The sequence below is a fragment of the Erinaceus europaeus genome, chromosome 15 (assembly GCF_950295315.1).
Source record: "Erinaceus europaeus chromosome 15, mEriEur2.1, whole genome shotgun sequence".
Lineage (NCBI taxonomy): Eukaryota > Metazoa > Chordata > Mammalia > Eulipotyphla > Erinaceidae > Erinaceus > Erinaceus europaeus.
In genome coordinates this window covers 69317198-69340617 of record NC_080176.1, presented here as the reverse complement: position 1 = coordinate 69340617, position 23420 = coordinate 69317198, and the positions used below count along the sequence as shown (strand labels likewise).

At 40.0% G+C, this 23420-nt stretch overlaps 1 pseudogene; it reads right to left on the bottom strand.

Moving 5' to 3' along the window:
• Nucleotides 1-10585: 10585 nt before the first annotated feature.
• LOC132533008 (uncharacterized) lies at nt 10586-21340 on the bottom strand (annotated as a pseudogene).
• Nucleotides 21341-23420: the final 2080 nt, after the last annotated feature.

The following is a 23420-nucleotide window of genomic DNA, read 5'->3' as shown; positions in this document are numbered from 1 at the left end:
TTGTCATTTTAACAGCTGTATAGTATTCCATTGTGAATACATATCACAACATTCTTAGCCACTTGTCATTGATTTTCTTGGTTGCTTCCAAGTTTAGGCTATTAAAAATTGTGCTTCTACCCTGCCCTCATTGTAGAACAATAATGGTAGAAACTGCCCCACTCTCTGAAAGGAGGCTTGGTCAACATACTCTGCCACTCAAGGAAGACTGGTCCTGAAATGAGTGCAGCCTAGAATGTTCCTAGCTATGACCATGGAATGCAAGTTCAGATCAGCGGGGATGCAGAGGTTGCACAGGCTTCTGTGCTAAATATGTATAGACATGGGTCCTAGGTCAGATGGATGGTGTTTATAGTTAATGGTACATATATACTTTCCCCAAATTTGGGAAAAGCTACTCTCTGCCCTGATCCAGCTTTCTGGTCCCATTCCCAACTGTGACACCATCTTCCTAAACAATACTTTCAGTCCACCTGCATGTTAGCTGTTGGGGGGCTCAGGCAAAAATTAGTAAAGTAATGAGCCCCTTAGAATAGATCTAAAATAGACTTCCTAGCTTTTTCCAACATGAATACCCCAAGTCTCATCTGATCTATTCTTACCTTTAGGTTCCTCATTATTAAACACTTTGTTCTACTTTATATCTTAATGCTTTTCAGGCACCAAGTTGCTGATGCTACCATGATTCCAACTTGACTTCCCTGGGCAGATGATCTCAACAATGTGTCCTGGAACCTCACCCCTCCCCCAGAGTCCTACCCCACTAGAGAAAGACAGAAACAGACTGGGGGTATAGATCGACCTGCCAGTGTCCATGTCCAGCAGAGAAGCAATGTTTTATTAGAGGGATTAATGGCATACAATAAATACAGTTGTTGATACATGTGTAAAATTTTTCAGTTTTTACCCCCAGCCTAGGTCATCATGAACCAGGACCTAAAAACACCCTCCCTGCCCCCAGAATCCAATAAGACAAACCCGGATCAAGTTCTACCTTGTTTCCCCTTTCTGTTATTATTCTCAACTTCTGTCCACGAGTGAGATCATATCATAATTATCCTTTCTATATCTGAGGATCCCTTTATATCTTACAGCCTTCCTGGAGGGGTGGATGTTGTTGTGCGCAGGCCGCGGAGAAAAGAGAGAAGGGGTCTGGAGCGAAGAGGAAACACAAATCTTTATTTGCACTGGCAACTCAGAGTTGGGTGCTAGAGAGGCAGGTTGGGCCACGTGGAGGTAGCAAAAATGGCCGCCTCACGCAGTAACCTTTCCTGCTCTGAACACCGAAGTGAAGCACTGACAAGAGAACGAGGTGCAGAAGAAGAAGGGCTTTTATAGGAGTAGCTTTCGTGAGAAGGGGGAGGAGTAACCATAGCACTCCAGGATAGGATAATGGGAATGGGAGGGGGGAGGAGTGACCAAAGCACTCCAAATATCGCGGGGATATAGACAATGCCCTAAGGGCACAACATGGCTGAACAGGCACTCCGAGAATGTCCCAACTCTTGCAAGAACTAGCAGTAGCCTGAGGGGACAACATGGCAAATGTGACTGCATCTGCACAATTTCCCAGCAGGTGGAGACAAGTGATGGAGAGGAAGATAGTGCCAATGGAGCTGGGTGACTCCATATGCAGAATTCTCTACAACACAGAAAAAGTCACGTTGCTTTCCAGGTGAGCATGGAAATGTCACAGCAGGTATCAAACAATTCTGGCCTATAACAATTAATGGACCAGGTTTCATTTCCTTTGAACAGATGCACTTTAAGGAAAGTCCTCAAATATTAACTCAAGTTTATGTTAATGTCCAACTAGTCCACTCTGGATGAATGACTACAAGTAGGAGCTTTCTACATGAAGTTTAAATTTCCTAACCAGTGTATCTCCCCCCAAATTGCCAAGTTCAGGCTATTAACAAATTGTGTGGGGAGTCGGGCTGCAAGCGCAGGTGACACAAAGCAAAGCACAAGGACAGGCGTAAGGATCCTGGTTCGAGCAGGCGGTGAAGCAGGTCTGCAGGTGTCTATCTTTCTCTCCTCCTCTCTGTCTTCCCTTCCTCTTTCCATTTCTCTCTGTACTATCCAACAACAATGACATCAGTAACAACAACAACAAAAGGGAATAAATAAATAAATATAAAAAATTAACAAAAAAATGTGCTACTATGAACATAGGTATACAAAGATCTCTTTGGATGGGTATATTTCCTTAGGGTATATCCTTAGGAGAGGAATTGCAGGGTCATAGGGTAAGTCCATTTCTAGCCTTCTGAGAGTTCTCCAGACAGCTTTCTACAGAGGTTGGACCAATGTACATTCCCACTGGCAGTGCAGAAGGGTCCTTTATACCCACAACCTTACCGACATTTGTTGTTATATTGTCCTTTCTGATGTATGACAGAAAGAGAAAGAGAGAGAGTGGAAAGAATTTTTGGAGACTGAGAAAGCCTCTCAGATGTATGACTCCCACAGAAGTAAAGTGGGATCTAGTCATTGTCTTTATTTGCCTTTCGCTGACAAAGAATGCTTTGAGCATTTTTCCATGTCTTCTGGCCCTTTGAATCTCTTCTTTTGGTGAAGATTTTGTCCATATCCTCTCCCCACTTTTGAAAGGTGCTCCTTGGTTTACTTATTATTATTGTTGTTGCTGCTGCTGCAGGTGTCTCTGTTTCCTTCTCCCTCCTTTATCCCCTCCTTTCTTAATTTCTTTCTGTCCAATTAAATAAGATAATAAAAAGGAAAAAAGGCTACCAGGAGTAGTGGATTCATTGTGCAGACACTGAGCCCCAGGATTAACCCTGGTGGCAATAAAATAAATAAATAATATAATACAATAAAACATAAATCAAGGGAGTTGGGCTGTAGCGCAGTGGGTTAAGCGCAGGTGGCGCAAAGCACAAGGACCGGCATAAGGATCCCGGTTCGAACCCCGGCTCCCCATCTGCAAGAGGTCGCTTCACAGGCGGTTAAGGAGGTCTGCAGGTGTCTATCTTTCTCTCCTCCTCTCTGTCTTCCCCTCCTCTCTCCATTTCTCTCTGTCCTATCCAACAACGACAACAACAATAATAACTACAACAATAAAACATCAAGGGCAACAAAAGGGAATAAATAAATAAAATAAATATTAAAAAAAAACATAAATCAAGCTATGGCTATACAGAGTATAGCCATTTATAATTTCTAATTATAGCACAAAACCACAATGACTTTCTTTTTTTGTTTGTTTTACAGTAATAATACTATACTGCTGAATGATTTCAACAGTTGATAAATTATGATCATTGGGAACCAAGTTATATAGTAACAGTAATCTTTCTCCCTTTTCTAAGTCAGTTGGGTAATAAAAAGCAGCCTGATTACTCTTCAACAGGAAAGAATGAATGTGGGAACAAAGAAACTTTTTATAACCCACTTTAACTATTTAGAAGCAATAAGGAATATTCAGCAGATGTTTACCTAAGCTGTATTTCCTCTGTTCAAACTAATTCATTCCATTCAGTTATTCAAAGTTAACTGTTGAAAGGAAGTTCTCCAAATAATTTTTTGACATTTAAGGACACACGAATACAAATCATAGACTAAAATGTGGTCTATTATAGACTATGCATCTAAAACGGCTAAAGTAGTTTCAATTTTGAAGGATCTTTTCAGTCAAATATCTGAGTTTTACCTGCATGAAGCCAAATAATCAATCTGATTGAGCAATTCACTCCTCAGCCTATTTATTTAGTAATAATGAAAGTAAATATATCAAAAAACCTAAAAACACTTGAGTGTTAATGAAGTAACTCCAGAAAATAAACTGGTATGAAAATGAGAAATCAGCATTCTGATAAGAAAAAATGACTGAAATTAGAACAATTGCATAAAAGCTAAGAGCATGTCTCACCATTAAAATATATACCAAATTCATTTTAAGTGAATTGTCTTCGTTAGATTATTTCTAGGATTTGTCTTTTATAAACAAACAGTATTTTCAACATAGATCAGGCTTCAAGTATGTTTTTCTCAAAAAAAAAAAAAAAAACAGTAAGATCAATCACCATAAGACACAGCCATAACTTATTGCTTGTTACATGTTATGGATGTTATGTTTCTTGCATACTGAAAGTTTGTGGGGGTTGGTGGTGGTGCACCAGGTTAAGTGCATATAGTACAAAGCAAAAGGGCTTGCTTAGGATCCTGGTTTGAGCCTCTGGGTCCCCACCTACAGGGGGTTGCTTCACAAGTGGTGAAGCAGGTCTGCAGGAGTCTTTCTTGATCCTCCTCTATCTTCCCCTCCTCTCTCAATTTCTCTCTGCCCCCCAAAAATAAAAAAAGTAGCCAGAGGAGCAAGGAAGAAAGGAGGGAGGGGGAGAAGGAAGGAAGGAAAGAAGGAAGGAAGGAAGGAAGGAAGGAAGGAAGGAAGGAAGGAAGGAAGGAAGGAAGGAGATGGGGGGAGAGAGAGAGAGACGAAAGAAAGTTAGTTTGTTTGTGGGGGTAGATAGGTGTAGATAGCCTATTTATGCAAAGAGATTCTCATGCCTGAGGCTCCGAAGTCCCAGGTTCAATCTCCTGCACCACCATAAGCCAGAGCTGAGCAATGCAATGCTCTTGTTAAGAAGAAGGAGGAGGAGGAGGAGGAGGAGGAGGAGGAGGAGGAGGAGGAGGAGGAGGAGGAGGAGGAGGAAGAGGAGGAGGAGGAGGAGGAGGAGGAGAAGAAAGCTTGTGACAATGCTTCATTTTCCATTTCCATGGGCACCATTTTTCCTATAGTATTTGTTCATGGTGTGTCTCTATGTCATCATATTTTTCTAATTTTTGCAATATTTCAGACTTTTAATTATTATTATATGCCCCAGTGATCTGTGATCTATGATCTTTGATGCTTCTATTGTTATTGTTTAGGGGCACCATCAACCACAGCCATAGACAACAGGAAACCAATTAATGTTGTGTATATGTGGGTTTTTTTTCTTTATTGAGGGATTAATGGTTTACAGTCAACAATAAAATACAGTAGTTTGTAGTAGTTTCTCAGTTTTCCACTTAACAATTCATCCCTCTCTAGTTCCTCTTCTGCCATCATGTTCTAGGACCTGAACCCTTCCCCGCCCACACCAGAGTCTTTTACTTTGATGCAATATACCAAACCCAGTCCAAGTTCTGCTTTATGTTTTATTTTTTTAATTAGTGATTTAGTGATGATTGACAAGATTGTGAGATAAGAGGGGTACAATTCTACACAATTCCCACCACCATAGTGCCATATCCCATCCCCTCCATTGGAAGGTTCCCTGTTCTTTATCCCTCTGAGAGTATGGACCAAAGATCTCTATGGAGTGCAGGAGGTAGGGGGTCTGGCTTCTGTAATTGCTTCTCTGCTAGACATGGGAGCTGACAGGTCGATCCAGACCCCCAGCCTGTTCCTATCTTTCCCAGTGGGGTAGGGCTCTGGGGAGGTGAGGTTCCAGGACACTTTGGTGAGGTCATCTGCCAAGGGAAGGCAGGTTGGAGTCATGGTAGCATCCGCAACTTGGTGGCATAGTATTTGAGCTGGAGGATTGACATCCCAGGCATGGCACCCGTCTCTGGACAAGTTTAACTGGATCATGAAGAACTTTAGTCTGAATGCCCCATCTACCAGTTATCTCCCTTCCCTCAGCCTCCAAACCCCATGCAACACAGCAATATTAAATTTAGGCCAATGACTAACACTATAGTAACCTCTACATGTTCATACGAGAGGAGGAATTGCACATATCTCATTTTAAATCAAAAGCTAGAAATGACTAAGTCTCATATCCAAGGTATGTTGAAAGTTAAGATACACCAAGAGCCGGGAGTCGGGCTGTAGTACAGCGGGCTAAGCGCAGGTGGCGCAAAGCACAAAGACCGGCATAAGGATCCCGGTTCGAACCCCGGCTCCCCACCTGCAGGGGAGTCGCTTCACAGGCGGTGAAGCAGGTCTGCAGGTGTCTATCTTTCTCTCCTCCTCTCTGTCTTCCCCTCCTCTCTCCATTTCTCTCTGTCCTATCCAGCAACGACAACAACAATAATAACTACAACAATAAAACAACAAGGGCAACAAAAGGGAAAAAATAAGTAAAATAAATATAAAAAAAAAAGATACACCAAGAGCCAAGCAAAGTCTGAATGCCAGGCTTCATCTACCAAACAGTTAACTGAATTGTTAATGCAAAGGAAACATTTTTGAAGGAAATTAAAGTGTTATGCTAATGTTCATATAAATGATAAGTCAAAGAGCCTCATGGCTGATAAAAATTTTTTCTATGCAGACAACAGATAAAATTTGCCAAAAATGTCCCCTTGACATAGCAGATTACTATATATGGTAAGCATAAGTTTTATATGCAGCAAGAAACTTGAAGCTTTATGATTCATTTTCTTGCAATATTTGCTTTATTATAGTGGTCTGGAACTGAATTTACAACATCTCCAACAAGTCCTTGTATTTCCTTAGGTAATAAAATAATCACATTTCAGGTATGTGTATAGGAAATGAAATAATGTTTCAATACACAAAACTATAAAAATATTTTTATTAAAAATATCATTGACAAAATAGTATAAAAAGATTCATACAATGTTTATGATATGGTCAGATAGCAATTAATTGTGAAATGATTATAATTTATAAAACAATTCCTTGGAAAAGGACACAGGCTTTAGCCCCCCAGCCACCACTTGGGAGTGCCTATAGGGTAACATTCATAAACAGTGAGCAATTCTATGGTGTCTGCCTTCTGTCTCTTTCCTTGCCTATCTTTCTCTGTCTCTCAACCTCAATTTAAAAGAGAGAAAAAAATGGCTGCTTGGAGCAGTAGAATCATGCAAGCACAGAGCCCTAGCAATAATCCTGATAGAAAAAATAAATCCTGAACTTAAAAAAAAATAATGCAGATAAAAATCTGTCTCTTGCAGCAGGAACCTCACATCTCCAGTATAGAGCCTATATTTCCCCCAGTCCTGGAACCTTAGGATAGGGCCCACTTTCCCACATGCCTCTCCCAATCCATATCAAATAATATTGCATCTGCCGACCACAACCTAATCAACACAACGATTGCCACCTCAACATGCTTCAGCTCAGACTGTGTCCAGAGACTTCACATGTGGAATGACAACTCTTCAGTTTCATTACTTGGGTGAGACCTTTCCTTTCATAGTATTCTCTAATTCCACCCCAGATGGTTCATTTTCTAACAAAGTCCCAAAACCTAGATATACACCAGGTTCTGTGAGAGAGAGCATATGTTCACACGTATCCATAAACCAGTGCAAAATATATACCTGAAAGCAGAAGTACACTAGAGTTTGCAGTGAGTAACCCCCTAACACTTCCTCTCCACTATTCCAAGCTTTGGGTCCATGATTGCTCAGCAATTTGTTTGGCTTTGTATGTTATCTCTCTTTTCAGCCACCAGGTTCCAGATGCCATCAGGATGCCGGCCAGGCTTCCCTGGACTGAAGACCCCACCAATGTGTCCTGGAGCTCCGCTTCCCCAGAGACCCACCCTACTAGGGAAAGAGAGAGGCAGACTGGGAGTATGGACCGACCAGTCAACGTCCATGTTCAGCAGGGAAGCTCCTCATGGGGTGCGAGCGCTTCCACACTATGATCATCATCTCTGCCATTATGCTATTCCACTGCAGAATACTGTGCCCCAGTATGGTTCCGTAGTCCTCATGTCCACTTGGTCGATTCCAAATTATATTCCTCCATGAGGATAATTTCTGGAACCATCCGTTCCACCCCGGTTCCATGGCTGCCAGTTCTTAGCAACATTGCCCCGCCAGATATTTGTCAGGATGCGGCATCATCTAAGTTCATTTCCCACGTCTACGCTCCACCGGACCTGCCAATATACGTGGATATCTTCGCCCACCCTGTCCAACGCTTGACGTCTCGTCACCCAATCTGGTCCCCTACGCCTACACTGAACCTCTCTGTTCCAGACTCTTGGAAACAGAGTTGGCAGTCAGCTGAGGTAAAGAACAAACACCTCATCACAGACCCCTGCAAGCATCAACCCGGCTTTGACCTAGCACGTTATGATTGGGCCCTCCTCAATCGCTATCGAACAGGCCATGGCCGGTGCGCCGCTATGTTCCATCGCTGGGGAGCCAGAGACGACCCGAACTGCCCCTGCGGCTCCAGACAGACTATGACCCACATAGTCAACGACTGCCACCTCTCCAGATTCAAAGGAGGTCTCGAAACTTTACATCAGGCTCAACCTGACGCTGTTGACTGGCTACGGAAGAAGGGCAAACGCTAGAAGAAGAAGCAGGGAAGCAATTACAGAAGCCAGACCTTCCACCTTCTGCAACCCACAACGACCGTGGGTCCATGCTCCCAGAGGGATAGAGAATGGGAAAGCTATCAGGGGAGGGGATGGAATATGGAGATTGGGTGGTGGGAATTGTGTGGAGTTGTACCCCTCCTACCCTATGGTTTTGTTAATTTATCCTTTCTTATATAAAAAATAAATTTAAAAAAATCTGTCTCTTGGACAGGGGAAACAGCATAATGGTTATGCAAACAGACTCTCATGCCTGAGGCTCCTAAATCCCAGGTTCAATCCCCCGCACCACCATAAGCCAGAGCTGAGCAGTGCTCTGGTGTTTCTCTCTGTCTCTCTCCCTCTGTTTTTCTCTCTCTCTGCATTTCTCTCAAAAATAAATTTTTTTTTTTTAAATCTGTCTCTTCACATTGCCACTTACCTTTTATGACTATTTCCTGCCCATCTGGACATCATCCTATACTCCCACTCTCCTGCTCTTTTCCTGGCATCTTTCTTTTCTTGAATGGTGATCTTTTTTTCTCTATATAGCCTCCTTAAAACAACACCCACCAAGTTACTATTCCTATATCCAATGTTTAATCCTGATGTTTCTCCCAGAAAGAGTACTAAACTACATACACAGTAATGTGACTCTATGGGATAATATACCTCTGAGTCCATGTATTAGGTAGATGGCTAGTCCCACCAGTAAGATGAGCTATTCTTGATTCTCACTCTATATTATACTGATAGTGCACAAAGCCGGCTGTTGATAGTGTTTGTGGAACAGAGTGGAGAAAAACATATAACTTTGTAATGTAGAAACAAACATTCTATAAAATATCGCAAAGCTCTTCAAGTTATGGGAAGAATGAAGAGGTGATCAAAGACATTAAGACTAGCTATATGGGAGTCGGGCTGTAGCGCAGCGGGTTAAGCGCAGGTGGCGCAAAGCACAAGGACCGGCATAAGGATCGCGGTTCGAACCCCGGCTCCCCACCTGCAGGGGAGTCGCTTCACAGGCGGTGAAGCAGGTCTGCAGGTGTCTATCTTTCTCTCCTCCTCTCTGTCTTCCCCTCCTCTCTCCATTTCTCTCTGTCCTATCCAACAACGACAACAACAACAATAATAACTACAACAATAAAACAACAAGGGCAGCAAAAGAGAATAAATAAATAAAATAAATATTTTTAAAAAAAGAAAAAAGACTAGCTATACAAGCTTTACAATTTTGTATAGTGTGTTACAGAAATTATGGAGCGTTCCAAATACAATGAAGTGCAATGGCAAATTATTTTCTACTTAAGACAATGGCCTTCACCTTGGAGACCACCAGTCTCTGATTAACATTTTAATTAGTATCTTAATAAAGTCTGATCAACTATACCAAAATCCAGACACACAGTCAGCATTGTCAATAGATTAAACATCCCATATTCACCTGCATGAATAACTGTTCTTCATGTTAATAGTTAATGATATGATCAATAAAATCCAAATACACTTAAAGATGATGTTACATTCATATTTAGTTTATCATTATTTTCTCAGTGAATATATAAGTATAGAATTATCCATATGAGCAAGTGTATAAAAATTAAACATTATTTAAAAAGTATTTCCATAAGTCAGAAATAAAAGGATGAATATGGGATGATCCCACTCTCAGGCAGAAGTTGAAAAACAAGATCAGAAGAGAAAACACAAATAGAACCTAAACTGGAGTTGGTGTATTGTACCAAAGTAAAAGATTCTGGGGTGGGTAGGGGGGGGAAATACAGGTTCAAAATGGATGACAGTGGGGATTGTATTGTTATACGGAAAACTGAGAAATGTTATGCATGTACAAACTATTGTATTTACTGTTGGTATTTCCATTCCAACGTAAGTATTGGGAATTTCCAAACTAAAATTCTATAATTTCTCCACACAAGGTTGAGTACCTGGGTTCCAATAGCCTCTTACTTCCTTTTGAGTAACTGAGAGCAAAAAATATATGCATGCCTGGTTATAAGTTTCACTGATATGCATAATAAAAATGAATTTAAATCCATACAAAAATATAGTTATAACTACTAATCTATAGTGTATACTGGAATGTTCTCTTAACATGAACTACCTATAAGCACTCATCAGCTCATGGAGCCCAGAAGGCAGTTAGGCAACTGCTTTTTCTCTTATCCTCTCAGGAGAACTCCAAGTTATTCTTCTTTAAAAACAGTTAACAGTGGGAGTCAGGTAGTAGCGCAGTGGGTTAAGCACACAAGGCGCTAAGCACAAGGAACCGGGTAAGTATTCAGGTTGGAGCCCCCAGCACCCCATCTGCAGGGTAGTTGCTTCACAAGCAGTGAAGCAGGTCTGTGAGGTGTCTATCTTTCTCTCCCTCTCTCTGTCTTCCCCTCCTCTCTCCATTTCTCTCTGTCCTATCCAACAATGATAACAACAACAGCAATAATAACTACAACAATAAAAACCAGGGCAACAAAAGGGAAAATAATAAATAAATAAATAAATAAATAAATAAATAAATAAAATAAGATAAAAAGCTTTAAAAAAACAATAACAGGGAGTCCGGCGGTGGCACAGTGGGTTAAGCGCATGTGGCACAAGGCGCAGAGACCCGGGTAGGGATCCCGGTTCAAGCCCCCGGCTCCCCACCTGCAGGGGCGTCGCTTCACCGGCAGTGAAGCAGGTCTGCAGGTGTCTATCTTTCTCTCCTCCTCTCTGTCTTCCCCTCCTCTCTCCATTTCTCTCTGTCCTATCCAACAACGAACGACATCAACAATGGCAATAATAATAACCACAGCGAGGCTACAACAACAAGGACAACAAAAGGGGGAAAAAATGGCCTCCAGGAGCGGTGGATTCATGGTGCAGGCAGCGAGCCCAGCAATAACCCTGGAGGGAAAAAAAAAATAAAATAACAGCACGTAGAGAAGGAATAGTAGATATTAACTGGTCAGCAAAATCTAAGGCATGTTGATTGCCTGGTCTTCTTTGAATTTGGGGATCTTCTTAAAATCACTTTGCTTCTTGGAGAAAAACTGGGCGAGGGTGTAGTCTGCTATGGCCTGGAGATAATCGTCCATGTCAAGGTTTGCAGCTGACAGTGGAAACCAAAATTAGATTATCAGTATCAAACTACCTCCAGAGATCTCAAGTCATCAAGGTATTTGCATGACTATAGGAACTTGTCATGGCACATGGACAGTTTGTGGATTCCTGCAAAAGGTCACTTAGCATGTCTTCCCTTGCTGAGGAGAGCTCACCTTCTCAACTCTGAGAATAAGGAAAATCTCATAAGTGCTGAGGCATCTGAAGCTTTCTTTAGAACTGACTTTCATTCCACTGGGAAGTAGTAGCGACTAGTGAGAAGGGGATCAAGACCCCTTTGTGAGCAAAAATTAGTGACTAAAGTGTTTCTCAGAGCACCACCATCGAAGGCACATGACAGAGGCAAACCTCAATGCCAAGCAAGTGGGGATCTTTCTCTACTGGGTGGATAATCTCAGGGTGTTTGACTTCACAGTGCAGTCATCTGGGATGACTCTTATTCATCCTTGCTCTCTATGTCACACACTATATTCCTCTCTCTCTCTCTCTCTCTCTTTCCCTCTGGTACTACCTTTCTTCCTCAATCACCATCTATTAATGTGGGCATGTGTGTATCTCTTTGTACCTGTGTCTGTGCTTATCTTTCTCTGCATCTCTTACCATGTCAGTGTGTATGCGTCACTTTGGCCATCTACCTTGGGGTTTGTGTGTGTGTGTGTCCCTCTTTGTATAGGTCCATGTGCATGTGAACATATGTGTCTGTATATCCTTTTTTATAGGTCTCTGTGTCTTTGTCCCTCATTGTGTGTATAACTCCTGTTTGTGTATTTGTACTACTTCTCCATGTGTCTCTCTCCCCTCCTATTTCTCTGTATGTCTCCATTTCTGTAACTGGGCATAGGTTTCTCTCCCCACCCCACTACTTCTTTCCTCATCCTCCCCTCCTCATTTTTCTGCATTATATTCTTTATTCAGAACATACTCCCATTAGCAGCCCTTCTCATGACCTACTTATATGGGGTGCTAGAGGGGAACTAGCTCCTCAGGGTACATATCAGATGTTCCTGAGAATAGGAGTAGAGATCAAGTAAATTTTCCTAAAATTCTAACTCACTTCATTCCTGTTTGATCATCCTCTAAAAGTATTTCTTTTCACTCAAAAAAAATTCTCATCTTTCTTTAAAATATTTGATATATTGTTTAATTTTTGACTTGTTTGTATGCTTCTCAAATGTCATATTTATCCTTTCATAGTTTTAGGTTTTAATTGTCTAGCCTTTGTGTCACAGTAAATTTTATCTCCCTTAAGATGGTGAGGCCTGCTCACATCTAGGGGTTGGACCCAGCTGCCCCCATAGTCAGGTTCTCTCTCTGCTTTATTAGTCATAAAGATGATTTCACAGATCTCTATTCTTCATTGTTTTTGTTTCCCTCAGTTGTTTTGAAACAGGAAATAAAGAGGGATGATGATAAACTGGGTTCCTTTATAATGTGTTGAAGAGATTGTTTGATATTCCTCTTCACACACTAAATCAATTAATTTATTCAACAAACATTCCATGGGCTCCCTGTGATCCAGATTCAATGCCATACATTGTTGGGAACACTTGTACTGATAGTGAGCAAAAGGAATTTTGGGACATGAACATAATTAGCATATGGCTGACATTGGGCTGAAGTCAAGAGCATATGACAAATGTCACAAGGGATTGTGGGTATAGGAGATTACTCAGGCAAGCCACTGGCAGAAATTTGGCCCTTTCAGCTCTTGCCTCCCTTCCATTGTTGCAGTTCCTGTCTGACCTTCTTCCCAAACCACCATGATATGTTTCTTCCAAAACCTCCGCACATTGTAGCTGAACACTGTTGAACTAAGTTTAAGGACTAATGGCTCCTGTCACATGTCTAAATAGCCTTTTCTCCTGAGTTTTTTTTTTTTTTCTCCATCTCCTTGTTATGTATCTAATAAGCCTGCCATTTAGATAAACCCCAAGCAAAAGTCCATAGAACTTTTTACTTTTTTACTATAACACATCCTTGGCATTCCATACTCTCTGAAACTCACTCACCTGTTCTCCAGTGCTGAATGCAAGAATGAAAAGCAAATCCTTGTCACGTGTGCTCTTAATATAATGCTGGGCTCCTCTGGGGAAAAAAACACCACATCTCCAATGTGAATATCAAACTCTATGGTATCCTGAGTATTAATAATGTCCACCTAGAGAAGGAAAAAACTATGCTGATGTTAAGCAAATAAAAGCAAATTCATTTGATGTGTATAAATATTGAAGACCAGATGAATAAAAGCCCACAGTTATACAGGGACTTCTTAGTGAAGCTAAATAATGTAAGACAAAGGTCATACTTTAGATGAGAATCTTTTGACATTGACGCATGGCCCCACAAAAATCAGAAGTTCCTCTTCTTTAAGCAAATGTTTCACCAAATGCATTAGTGAGCTCAATATGTTGGAATATCATATAAAAGCATCACTATATTTTAATTAGAGATTACATTCTCTAATGTAATGGAAGAGCTAAATTTTAGTGTTTTACTACCCACATGCCCCTCCTTTCTACTTGATTAGAGAACTGCTGTCTTCTGGGAGAGCAGCATCTTATGAATCTCCCTTAAAAGGTTTAGAGGTTAACAGTATAATAGTTCTGCAAAAGACATTCATGCATGAAGCGCTGAGGTCCCAAGTTCAATCCCTAGCACCACCGTAAGTCAGAGCTGAGCAATGCTCTGGTGTCTCTATCTCCTTCCCTCTCTACCCTTCTTATTAAAATAAATAAATAGTTTTTTAAAAGGTTTATAGATTAAAGTTGCACACAAATACAAGTACTAAAAATAATAATAAATATGACTCATGAAGTACTGCAATGTCCTTTTAAGAAGAGTTATTAGAATCTTCAAGCTTTTTCTAAAAGCAGAAAGCAAAACTATTGCTATGAATGACTTAATCAGTGAATTTCAATCTGTTTTGATTATTCATTTCAAAATTGAAACAAGCACAAGCTAGGAAGCCTGTTCTACATATGTGGATTATTGTAGATTTCAACAAGGAGCTGTATAAAAGTTAAGAAAAACTCCAACCAAATCTCAGCTATAACATGAGACTCAATTTGACTTGTCTTATGGCAATTGATCCTACAAGCCAGGACTCTCTGAGGAGTTGAAAGGGTGTTGTCAGTTTCACTAAGAGGAGTAACCTAGATAAAAGGAATCAATAAACACCTATCTGGCTCTCCACCCCCCCCAACCACATATTACACTGAGAGGCAGTGATTTCATATTCCCCCCAAAAAAGCAGCACAATAAGCCTTGTACTGTAAATGCAATACTCTGAAGACTTAAGCAGGTGTCTCAAATATGACATCTAAAGTGCTAACCTCTTTGTAACGTCTAAGATGATCTCAGCCCTTTTTCGTGCTACAATTAACCTGGAAAACAACCTAGAAGGCCCCATGATATCCTTTGTGGAAACTGAGTCCAGAGAAATACCCAGTCCTTTTATATAATAAATAATAAATTTTATATAATAAAATATACTTACCACTTGCTTCTTTCTGTATGAAGAAAGAAACTTTAAAAGTTGGGCTTCAAGGGGGAGCACAGCGGGTTAAGCACACATGGCAATAAGCGCACATGAGTCATATTTATTATTATTTTTTTGGTGTACTTGTGTTGGTGTGTGGGTTAAGCGCACATGGCATGAAGCACATGGACCAGCGTAGGGATCCCAGTTCAAGCTCCTGGCTCCCCACCAACAGGGGGAGGTCACTTCACGAGCAGTGAAGCGGGTCTACAGGTGTCTTTCTCTCCCCCTCTGTCTTCCCCTCCTCTCTCTATTTCTCTGTCCTATTCAACAATAATGACATCAATAGCAACAATAATTATAACCACAACAATGATAAAACAAGGGCAACAAAAGGAAAAAAAAATAGCCTCCAGGAGCAGTGGATTCGTGGTGCAGGCACCAAGCCCCAGCAGTAACCCTGGAGGCAAAATAAAAAGAAAAGAAAAAAGTTGTGCTTCAAAAGAAATTACCTTTCCACATCCATGTATTACATATCCCATTTTATTTGCATTTAAATGGCAGTGTGGCTGTCAGAGTCCATTGCTATAAATTCTGGGTGTACTCAGAGTTAGGGCATTTGGATGCTTGAACAAGAAAAAGAAGGGGGAAAAAAAAGAAATTGAGTTATTTAGTCAACACTCTAAGAAACAATTCATGTAAATATAACATAACTAAAATTTATGTGGTCCTTGCTGATAACATGCTGATTTATGTCATTTACATTTATTATGTCTTTTTTTTTATTTTATAAAAACCTTATAAGAGTTCAGGTCCCGGAACAGGATGGCAGAGTACCTACTAGGGGTTTTACTGTTTGTGGAAAATTGGGGAATGTTATGCATGTACAAACTGTTGTATTTACTGTCAACTGTAAAACCTTAATCCCTCAACAAAGAAATAATTTTTTTAAAAAACTGATATGATTTTTTGGTACTGGTTTACACATTTTACAGATAATAAAATTAAATTCTAGCTTGGTGGGGAGGTTACCTAATCACAAAGTTAAAGTTTTAGGAAGAGAATTGGAATTGGAATTTCATATCACTGATGTGCCTTAATCATTATATAATAGAGCCCAAGAACATTAAAAATAAATGAAAGTAAAAAAACCACAAATAACCAGTCTTTTCACCCAACTAATGACACCTATCAAGGAATTCCCAAATCTATACTGAGGCCTCAATTAAAATTGACCAAACAACCAGTGTTTGAGTGGTCCTTTCCTTTGCCTTTTTCCTAAGACAAGGATGAAGTCAATAAATCTTATATTTCATCCATGATGGTCATCATGATAAACATTTTTGGGGGGCTGGGAAGACAGTTTAGAAGTAGTACATAGGACTTGCATATAAGAAGCCCCAGGTTCAGTCCCCAGCACCACCAGTGGCCAGAGTTGAATCTTACTCTGATTAAAAACAAAAATGTTTCTCAATTACGTGATTCAGGAATTCACTAAAAGTTTTTTCCGTTGTTTAGTACACTTTCATTTTTCCAATATTGTGTCCATTGTATGACTCCTCTTAGAAATTAATATTCTTTTGAACCTGAATCAGGTAAAGTTTTATAAAATACTTTTAAATGACATCACAAAAAGAAAATATATAGCTTTTCTGTCACCAAAAATTTTGTGTTAAGAATTGCTAACAGAAAATTCTACATGTCCCCAAGATACTGACTTGCAATAGACCCATACTTCCCTAACTTGCCAGCTTTCCTGAAAACTTTAATATAAATTAAGTGACCTTTTTTTGTTGCTGTTGTTGATAGACTCAGGGGAGACCTGGTCAGAAAACTTGAGAGTTATCCTAAACACCAGTCTCAAATTTATGCAGTAAGTCAGTCAACTCTAAGGTCTTGTCAACTCTGTCATTGTGAACAACAATTCTTTCCCTTCTAAAATGCTGTTGGATAGGCAACCATCATCATCTAGTTGGGGGGCTGCAAAAGCCCCCTGACTTATCTATCTCTTATCTGGTCCCTTCCAGACTATTATATATAATTAATCCAAATTGACCAATGCTTAAACACACAAACACACACACAAAATGGTCACTGTCCTAACACACACACACACACACACACACACACACACACACACACACACACACAATGGTCACTGTCCTGAAATAGGGTCCTTGCACATGGTAACATGTGCACTCAACCACGTGTGCCACTGCCCTGTCCAGAGAGGTTAGTCTCATATATAGAAACTGTAGCTTTTCACTCTGTTGTAAATTCTAAAACTGATGAATTTTCAAGTACAAAAATGGGAGTTCTTAACAGCAAAAAAAAGAACTGTAGCATAAAGTTAGCTAGTCTATTAATAGCTTTACTTGAATAAGACCAAACTCTGAAAAAGCTCTGTGAGATCTTTTTTATCTTTTTTAAATATTACTTATTTATCTATTATTTATTTATCTTTAGGAGAAATTAATGAGTTACAGTACAGTTTTTGTTGACACATGGGTCCAACTTTTCATCTCCTTGCAATAGATATCTGCAAAACACTCTCACCCCCAACTTAGGTGATTTCTGTGAAGGCTTAACACACCACAGGTTTCACAGTATCCTGACCACAAGAAGGGAACTAACAATTTCTTTTTCTAATTAAAAAATTGTTTGAAATTCAATTAAGTATATTCATTTCACCTCCAGCTCTATTTCACTTCCAGAAAAGTCTCAAAGAGCTGACCCACAAAAAGGCATCAAGTTGGCCTGGGCTTAGGGACTCGAGGCTGAAAAGACTGAACTACAGAAAACTAGTATGTTATTCCAGTGCTGGTTTTTTGTTTTTTTTCTTTTTTTCCCCTTAGGGGGAAGCTGCTGCCATCTCTTTGATCATCAGATCAGAGCTACTAGTTTTAGCTGTGGCTCAAAAGATGGAATAGTGGTATTATTTCAACAGTAGTATGTAAAGAGTGATTTCATTTAATTGAAAGAGGTTCAAAGTGCTACCAAGAATCATTAAAATAAACAGGCGAATGCTTCAGGGCGCTGCTATCTAATCTAATAGAATGCATAAGCGAAGCCTGGATGCTATTCCATAGTTAAGCAGATTTTTCAACAACAAAAATAATAGCCTAAAGACATACAGCATAGATGTTTCAGTGGAATAATTGGCCAACTGCTTATACCTGTACAAGATAGCCAAGTTCATTAGCGTTGAAGTGCCAGTGTGGGGCCCTCAGGCTGTTGCTTTTTATTCTCCGGGTCCCCAGTGTCAACTGTGATCTCAGTGTGTTCAAGCTAGTGCCAAAGGCCTCTTCTTCAATGCTGAGATAGCCTTTGACATCGTTCCTGTATCTAGCCCACTGGATTGCACCACCAGGAAACTCAAACACCTGAAAATTTAGAAGCAAGCAACCATCGACAAGGTCACTACCTAGAGTGTGAGGCCAGTGTGGCATACAAAATAGAAGGGGGGAAAATTGGCAAAAGCAGTGGTAGTGAGGTGAGAACAAGAGTCCCAGAGAAAGAATAGAAAGAAGTCTGCTAGACAGCAGGAAGGACTACAGCGGTGCGAGACTACACTATCAGTTTAGCCCGATAGGCATTAAAAAGGCATCTGTCTTGGCAAGAGAATAGAAGCATCTCCATTTCTCTGCCTGTACTTCTCCCCTCTAGCCAGAAACAAAAATACCTATTAAATAGAACAGCCCCAGGCAAGTATCAGTAGGATTCTTCTCTATCCTGTCAGCTCCTCTTAACCAGATGACCCACAGAACAGAGTTTACAAACAAATCATGAAAACTTTGTCCCCTAAATTATTACTTAGAATAAGTGGTTCTTTTTCCTAAAGTGTGTGATTCCTACCTTGGATTTAGGTAGATGGTTAAGAAACTAGAATTTGGGGTCAACAACTTCTTTCACTGTGGGATATACTGGTGGAACCTGGGCTCCAGGCTGTAACTGAGGTTGAGAGATGTTTGTATCAACCATCGCAAAAATCAGTACTCCCACTGCGGTGGCAATGGTGCAGGCCAAGAGACACAGCAGGAAAATGCTCATCAATGACCACTGCTGCCTTTTTTCCTAGAAGAAATTACAAAGCTATTATAATTCTATTCTTGCTGCACAGGTAATATAGCTTCCTTCCTCAATTTTATTTTCTCTTTTATTTAAAGAAAATTTGAGGGGCCAGGTGGTGGCACACAGGGTTAAGAGCACATAGTATGAAGCAAAGGATCCCAGTTTGAGTCCCACAGCTACTCACCTGCAGGGGGGTCACTTTACAAACAGTGAAGCAGTTCTCTCTCTCTCTCTCTCTCTCTCTCTTTCTCTATCTCTATCTCCCCCTCTCCTCACAATTTCTCTCTGTTGTATCCAATAAAAATTGGGGGAAAAAGTGGTCACCAACAGCAGTGAATTTGTAGCACCCAACCCCAGCAACAACTTCAAAGGTAAAAAAAAAAAAAAAGAAAGAAAGAAAGAAAGAAAAAAAGTCATTTGTGGAATAAATACACTCAATAAAATAATAAAATAATGCATGCATAATTTGAGTACCCATATACATTCAAACTAACCATCTATCTTACTGACAGCCAAATAAACATGGATATATAACACAAAATAAACTTCTAAAGAGAATTGGGCAGATACTAAATCACTAGAAAATCAAGTAAAGTTATAAAGAGTGCTTCCTAAGGACCTTCCAGCTACTGGATGTGCACTTGCATATATAGCATACCATTGAAGTAGCCACCAAGGTCTCTCTCTCGGGCTCTCTCCCCCTTTCATCTAAGCAGTTTCATCAAGCTTCCTTCCTTCTTCCTTGATGAACACTTATTTGAGCTCCTATCCCATCTAGCGAGTGTAAGCACAATATTTCCAAATATTTTTTTTTAATGCCTGTACAATATAGGTTTCTGTTCACCCCACACTCCTGATACTATGGCCATTAGTTAAAAAGAAAAGGGGGAATTGTTGATATGCTTCTGGATTCTGCTTGTGAAGCCTTCTGATTCTATCATCACATTGGGTTCACTTGTGTTGCTTGTGTTGCTTGCTATGTGTTCTGTTTGCACATCCACTGTTGGCTGGGCAACCCCCTGCCTCCGGGATATTGGTTTGGTCTCCCCCCCACCCCACCTCTGGGACATTTGGTTTAGTCATCGCTGGTTCGTGCTTCTTCCTTCTCCCCGCCCCCTATCGTATGTATTTCCTTGGTTCCTGACTCTTCCGTGGGAGGAGAGATGGAGGACAGAATTGGGTTGTGATTAGATTAGATTAGTTTGTTGAACCGCATCCCCACTCATGAATAAAGATTGAACTGCGTTCTCAGCTCAGCCATGAACAACAAGGGCAACAAAAGGAAATAAACACTTTTTTAAAATCTTTAAATAAATAAATAAACTTTAGAGGGGGGGAACAATCCCTCTCCACCAGATGGACACATTGATAACAATTTGTGGAATAGAACTAAAAGAAGCCTAGTTCCCTGATTCATTGTGTAGAGGAAATCCACCTGCCAGGAATATCAACCTCAAAATCTTGTGTTAAAAATAATAATAATAATAATAATAAAGTTTTGTTGTAATGCACTATTAAGCATTCAGGAACTAAGACAAAACTGTATTTAAATGTCCTCTGAGCCTTTTACCCCACTAAGATATGCTCCCAGATTAGTTCTTTGTCTCTATTACAAGGGCTAGGAGTACAATAGTAGCACATTTGGTAAGTACTAATAACTATATAAAGATTTAGACATTCATATTTAAGAGAGAGAGAGACTGTGTGAGAAAAGGAGAGACAAGATAATTTCTCTGGCATTGCAGTGCCAAGTTTTGCACTTTAAGGCTAAGCTATCTTCCAATCACAAGGGAGGATAAAAATTAATATATGTGTGGTCCAGGAGGTGGTGCAGTGGATAAAGCGCTTGACTCTCAAGCGTGAGGTCCTGAGTTCAAGCCCCAGCTGCACAAGTACCAGAGTGATGTCTGGTTCTCTCTCTCCTCCTATCTTTCTTATCAATCAATACATAAAATCTTTTTAAAAATTAATGTATGTGAGGTGCAACTCTTGAGCAAATGACAAGTGCCTTAACTTAGAATACATTCATCACAAAAGAACTTGTTTTCCTTAGGAAAGTAAACTAACTTTATTCTTCCTTTATACCATGATGGTGGGGGAGAAAAGCAGTGCTTCTGTTTCCCAGTAAGAAATGTCCCTAGTCTCTCCCATTTCCACCTTATCTGCCTTCTATACTCATGCAAAAAAAGAAAGACTGATCAGGCAGTGTTGGGTAATTCTTTCCAATTACTTCCTTTCTAAAAGTTTAACAGTAACAAGATTGTTTAATGCTTCACTGTGCAAATGTTTCTTATCTACTGCTCAGTATAGAAGTGACTGGTAATATCAGACATACATAATAATGGCATTATACCAGACCACTGGGAGTTACTGAAATCACAGAAGACATGGGTTCTTACCTCAAAGATTCCACAATGAATCTAAGTCTCTTTGAGTTCATAGTATATTGTCAAACTCATTTACCAATATGTTTATTCAATTAAACTACAGTCATTCTTCCAGGCTTCAAAAAAAAAAACCCAACAACAAAAATACAATGCTATGATTCATACCAGCTAGTAAAAACACAAGGAAAATCAAATAGGAAAATATCATTTTATGGAACCCTGATAATCAGAGGGGGAAATCACCTTTCTAGTCCCTTGGATAAAATGTAGGCAGTGGTTCAATATATGCAAATCTATAAACATGATACATCACAGTAGCAAAAAGGATGAAGGGGAGGAACTAATGATCACTTCAAAAGACATAAAGGGCACTGACAAGATTCAGAATACTTTTATTATGAAAAACTTCCATAAAATGGGTATAGAAGGAATGAACCCCAACATAATAAAGAACATGTATAGCCAACATCATACTTAATGTTTAAAGAAAGATGAAAATTTTTTTTCTGTGGGCAGGATGGTAGAACACCTGGTTAAGCACACACACTACAATGTAAAAGGACCCAGGTTCAAGTCCCCAGTCCCCACTCAAATGGGGAAAGCTTCACAAGTGGTGAAGCAGTACTGCAGTTGTCTCTCACTACTTCTCAGTCTCTCATACTTCTCAATTTATCTGTCCTGTCAAATTTAATAGAGTTAAAGAAAATCTTTTAAATAAAGAAAAAGAAAATTTCCCAGGAGGTGGTGCACCTGGTTAAACACACACACTACAGTATATAAGGACTCAGGTTCAAACCCCTAGTCCCCACTTACAGGGGAAAAACTTCACAAGAGCTGAAAAGGCTACAAGTGTCTCTCTATCTCTTTCTGTCTCTATCTCCACTGCCCCTCTCAAGGTCTCCCTATCTCTATTAAATAACAAATAAATAAAATAATTTTTAATGAATATTCTCCCCAGAGCCATATACAAATTTAATGCAATACCCATCAAAGTTCCACCAAGCTTCTTTAAGAGAATAGAACAAACACTACAATCATTTATCTGGAACCTGAAAACACCTAGAATTGCCAAAACCATCTTAAGGAAAAGAAACAGAAATGGAGGCATCACACTCCCAAACCTTAAACTATATTATAAAGCCATCATCATCAAAACAGCATGGTACTGGAACAAAAATAGGCACACAGACCAATGGAACAGAATTGAAAGCCCAGAAATAAATCCCCACACCTACGGATATCTAATCTTTGATAAGGGGGCCCAAAGGATTAAATGGAAGAAGGAGGCTCTCTTCAATAAATGGTGCTGGGAAAACTGGGTCATAACATGCAGAAGAATGAAATTGAACCACTTTATCTCACCAGAAACAAAAATCAACTCCAAATGGATCAAAGACCTAGATGTCAGACCAGAAACAATCAAATACTTAGAGGAAAACATTGGTAAAACACTTCCCCACCTATACCTCAAGGACATCTTTGATGAATCAAACCCAATTGCAAGGAAGACTAAAGCAGAAACAAACCAATGGGACTACATCAAATTGAAAAGCTTCTGCACATCCAAAGAAACTATTAAACAAAGAGACCCCTCACACAATGGGAGAAGATCTTCACATGCCATACATCAGACAAGAAACTAATCACCAAAATATATAAAGAGCTCAGCAAACTTAGCACCAAAAAACCAAATGACCCCATCCAAAAATGGGCAGAGGATATGAACAAAACATTCACCTCAGAGGAGATCCAAAAGGCTAACAAACATATGAAAAACTGCTCTAGGTCACTGATTGTCAGAGAAATGCAAATTAAGACAACACTAAGATACCACCTCACTCCTGTAAGAATGGCATACATCAAAAAGGACAGCAGCAACAAATGCTGGAGAGCTTGTGGGGACAGAGGAACCCTTTTACATTGCTGGTGGGAATGTAAATTGGTACAGCCTCTGTGGAGAGCAGTCTGGAAAACTCTCAGAAGGCTAGACATGGACCTTCCATATGATCCAGTAATTCCTCTCCTGGGATTATACCCCAAGGATTCCATAACACCCAACCAAAAAGAGGGGTGTACTCCTAT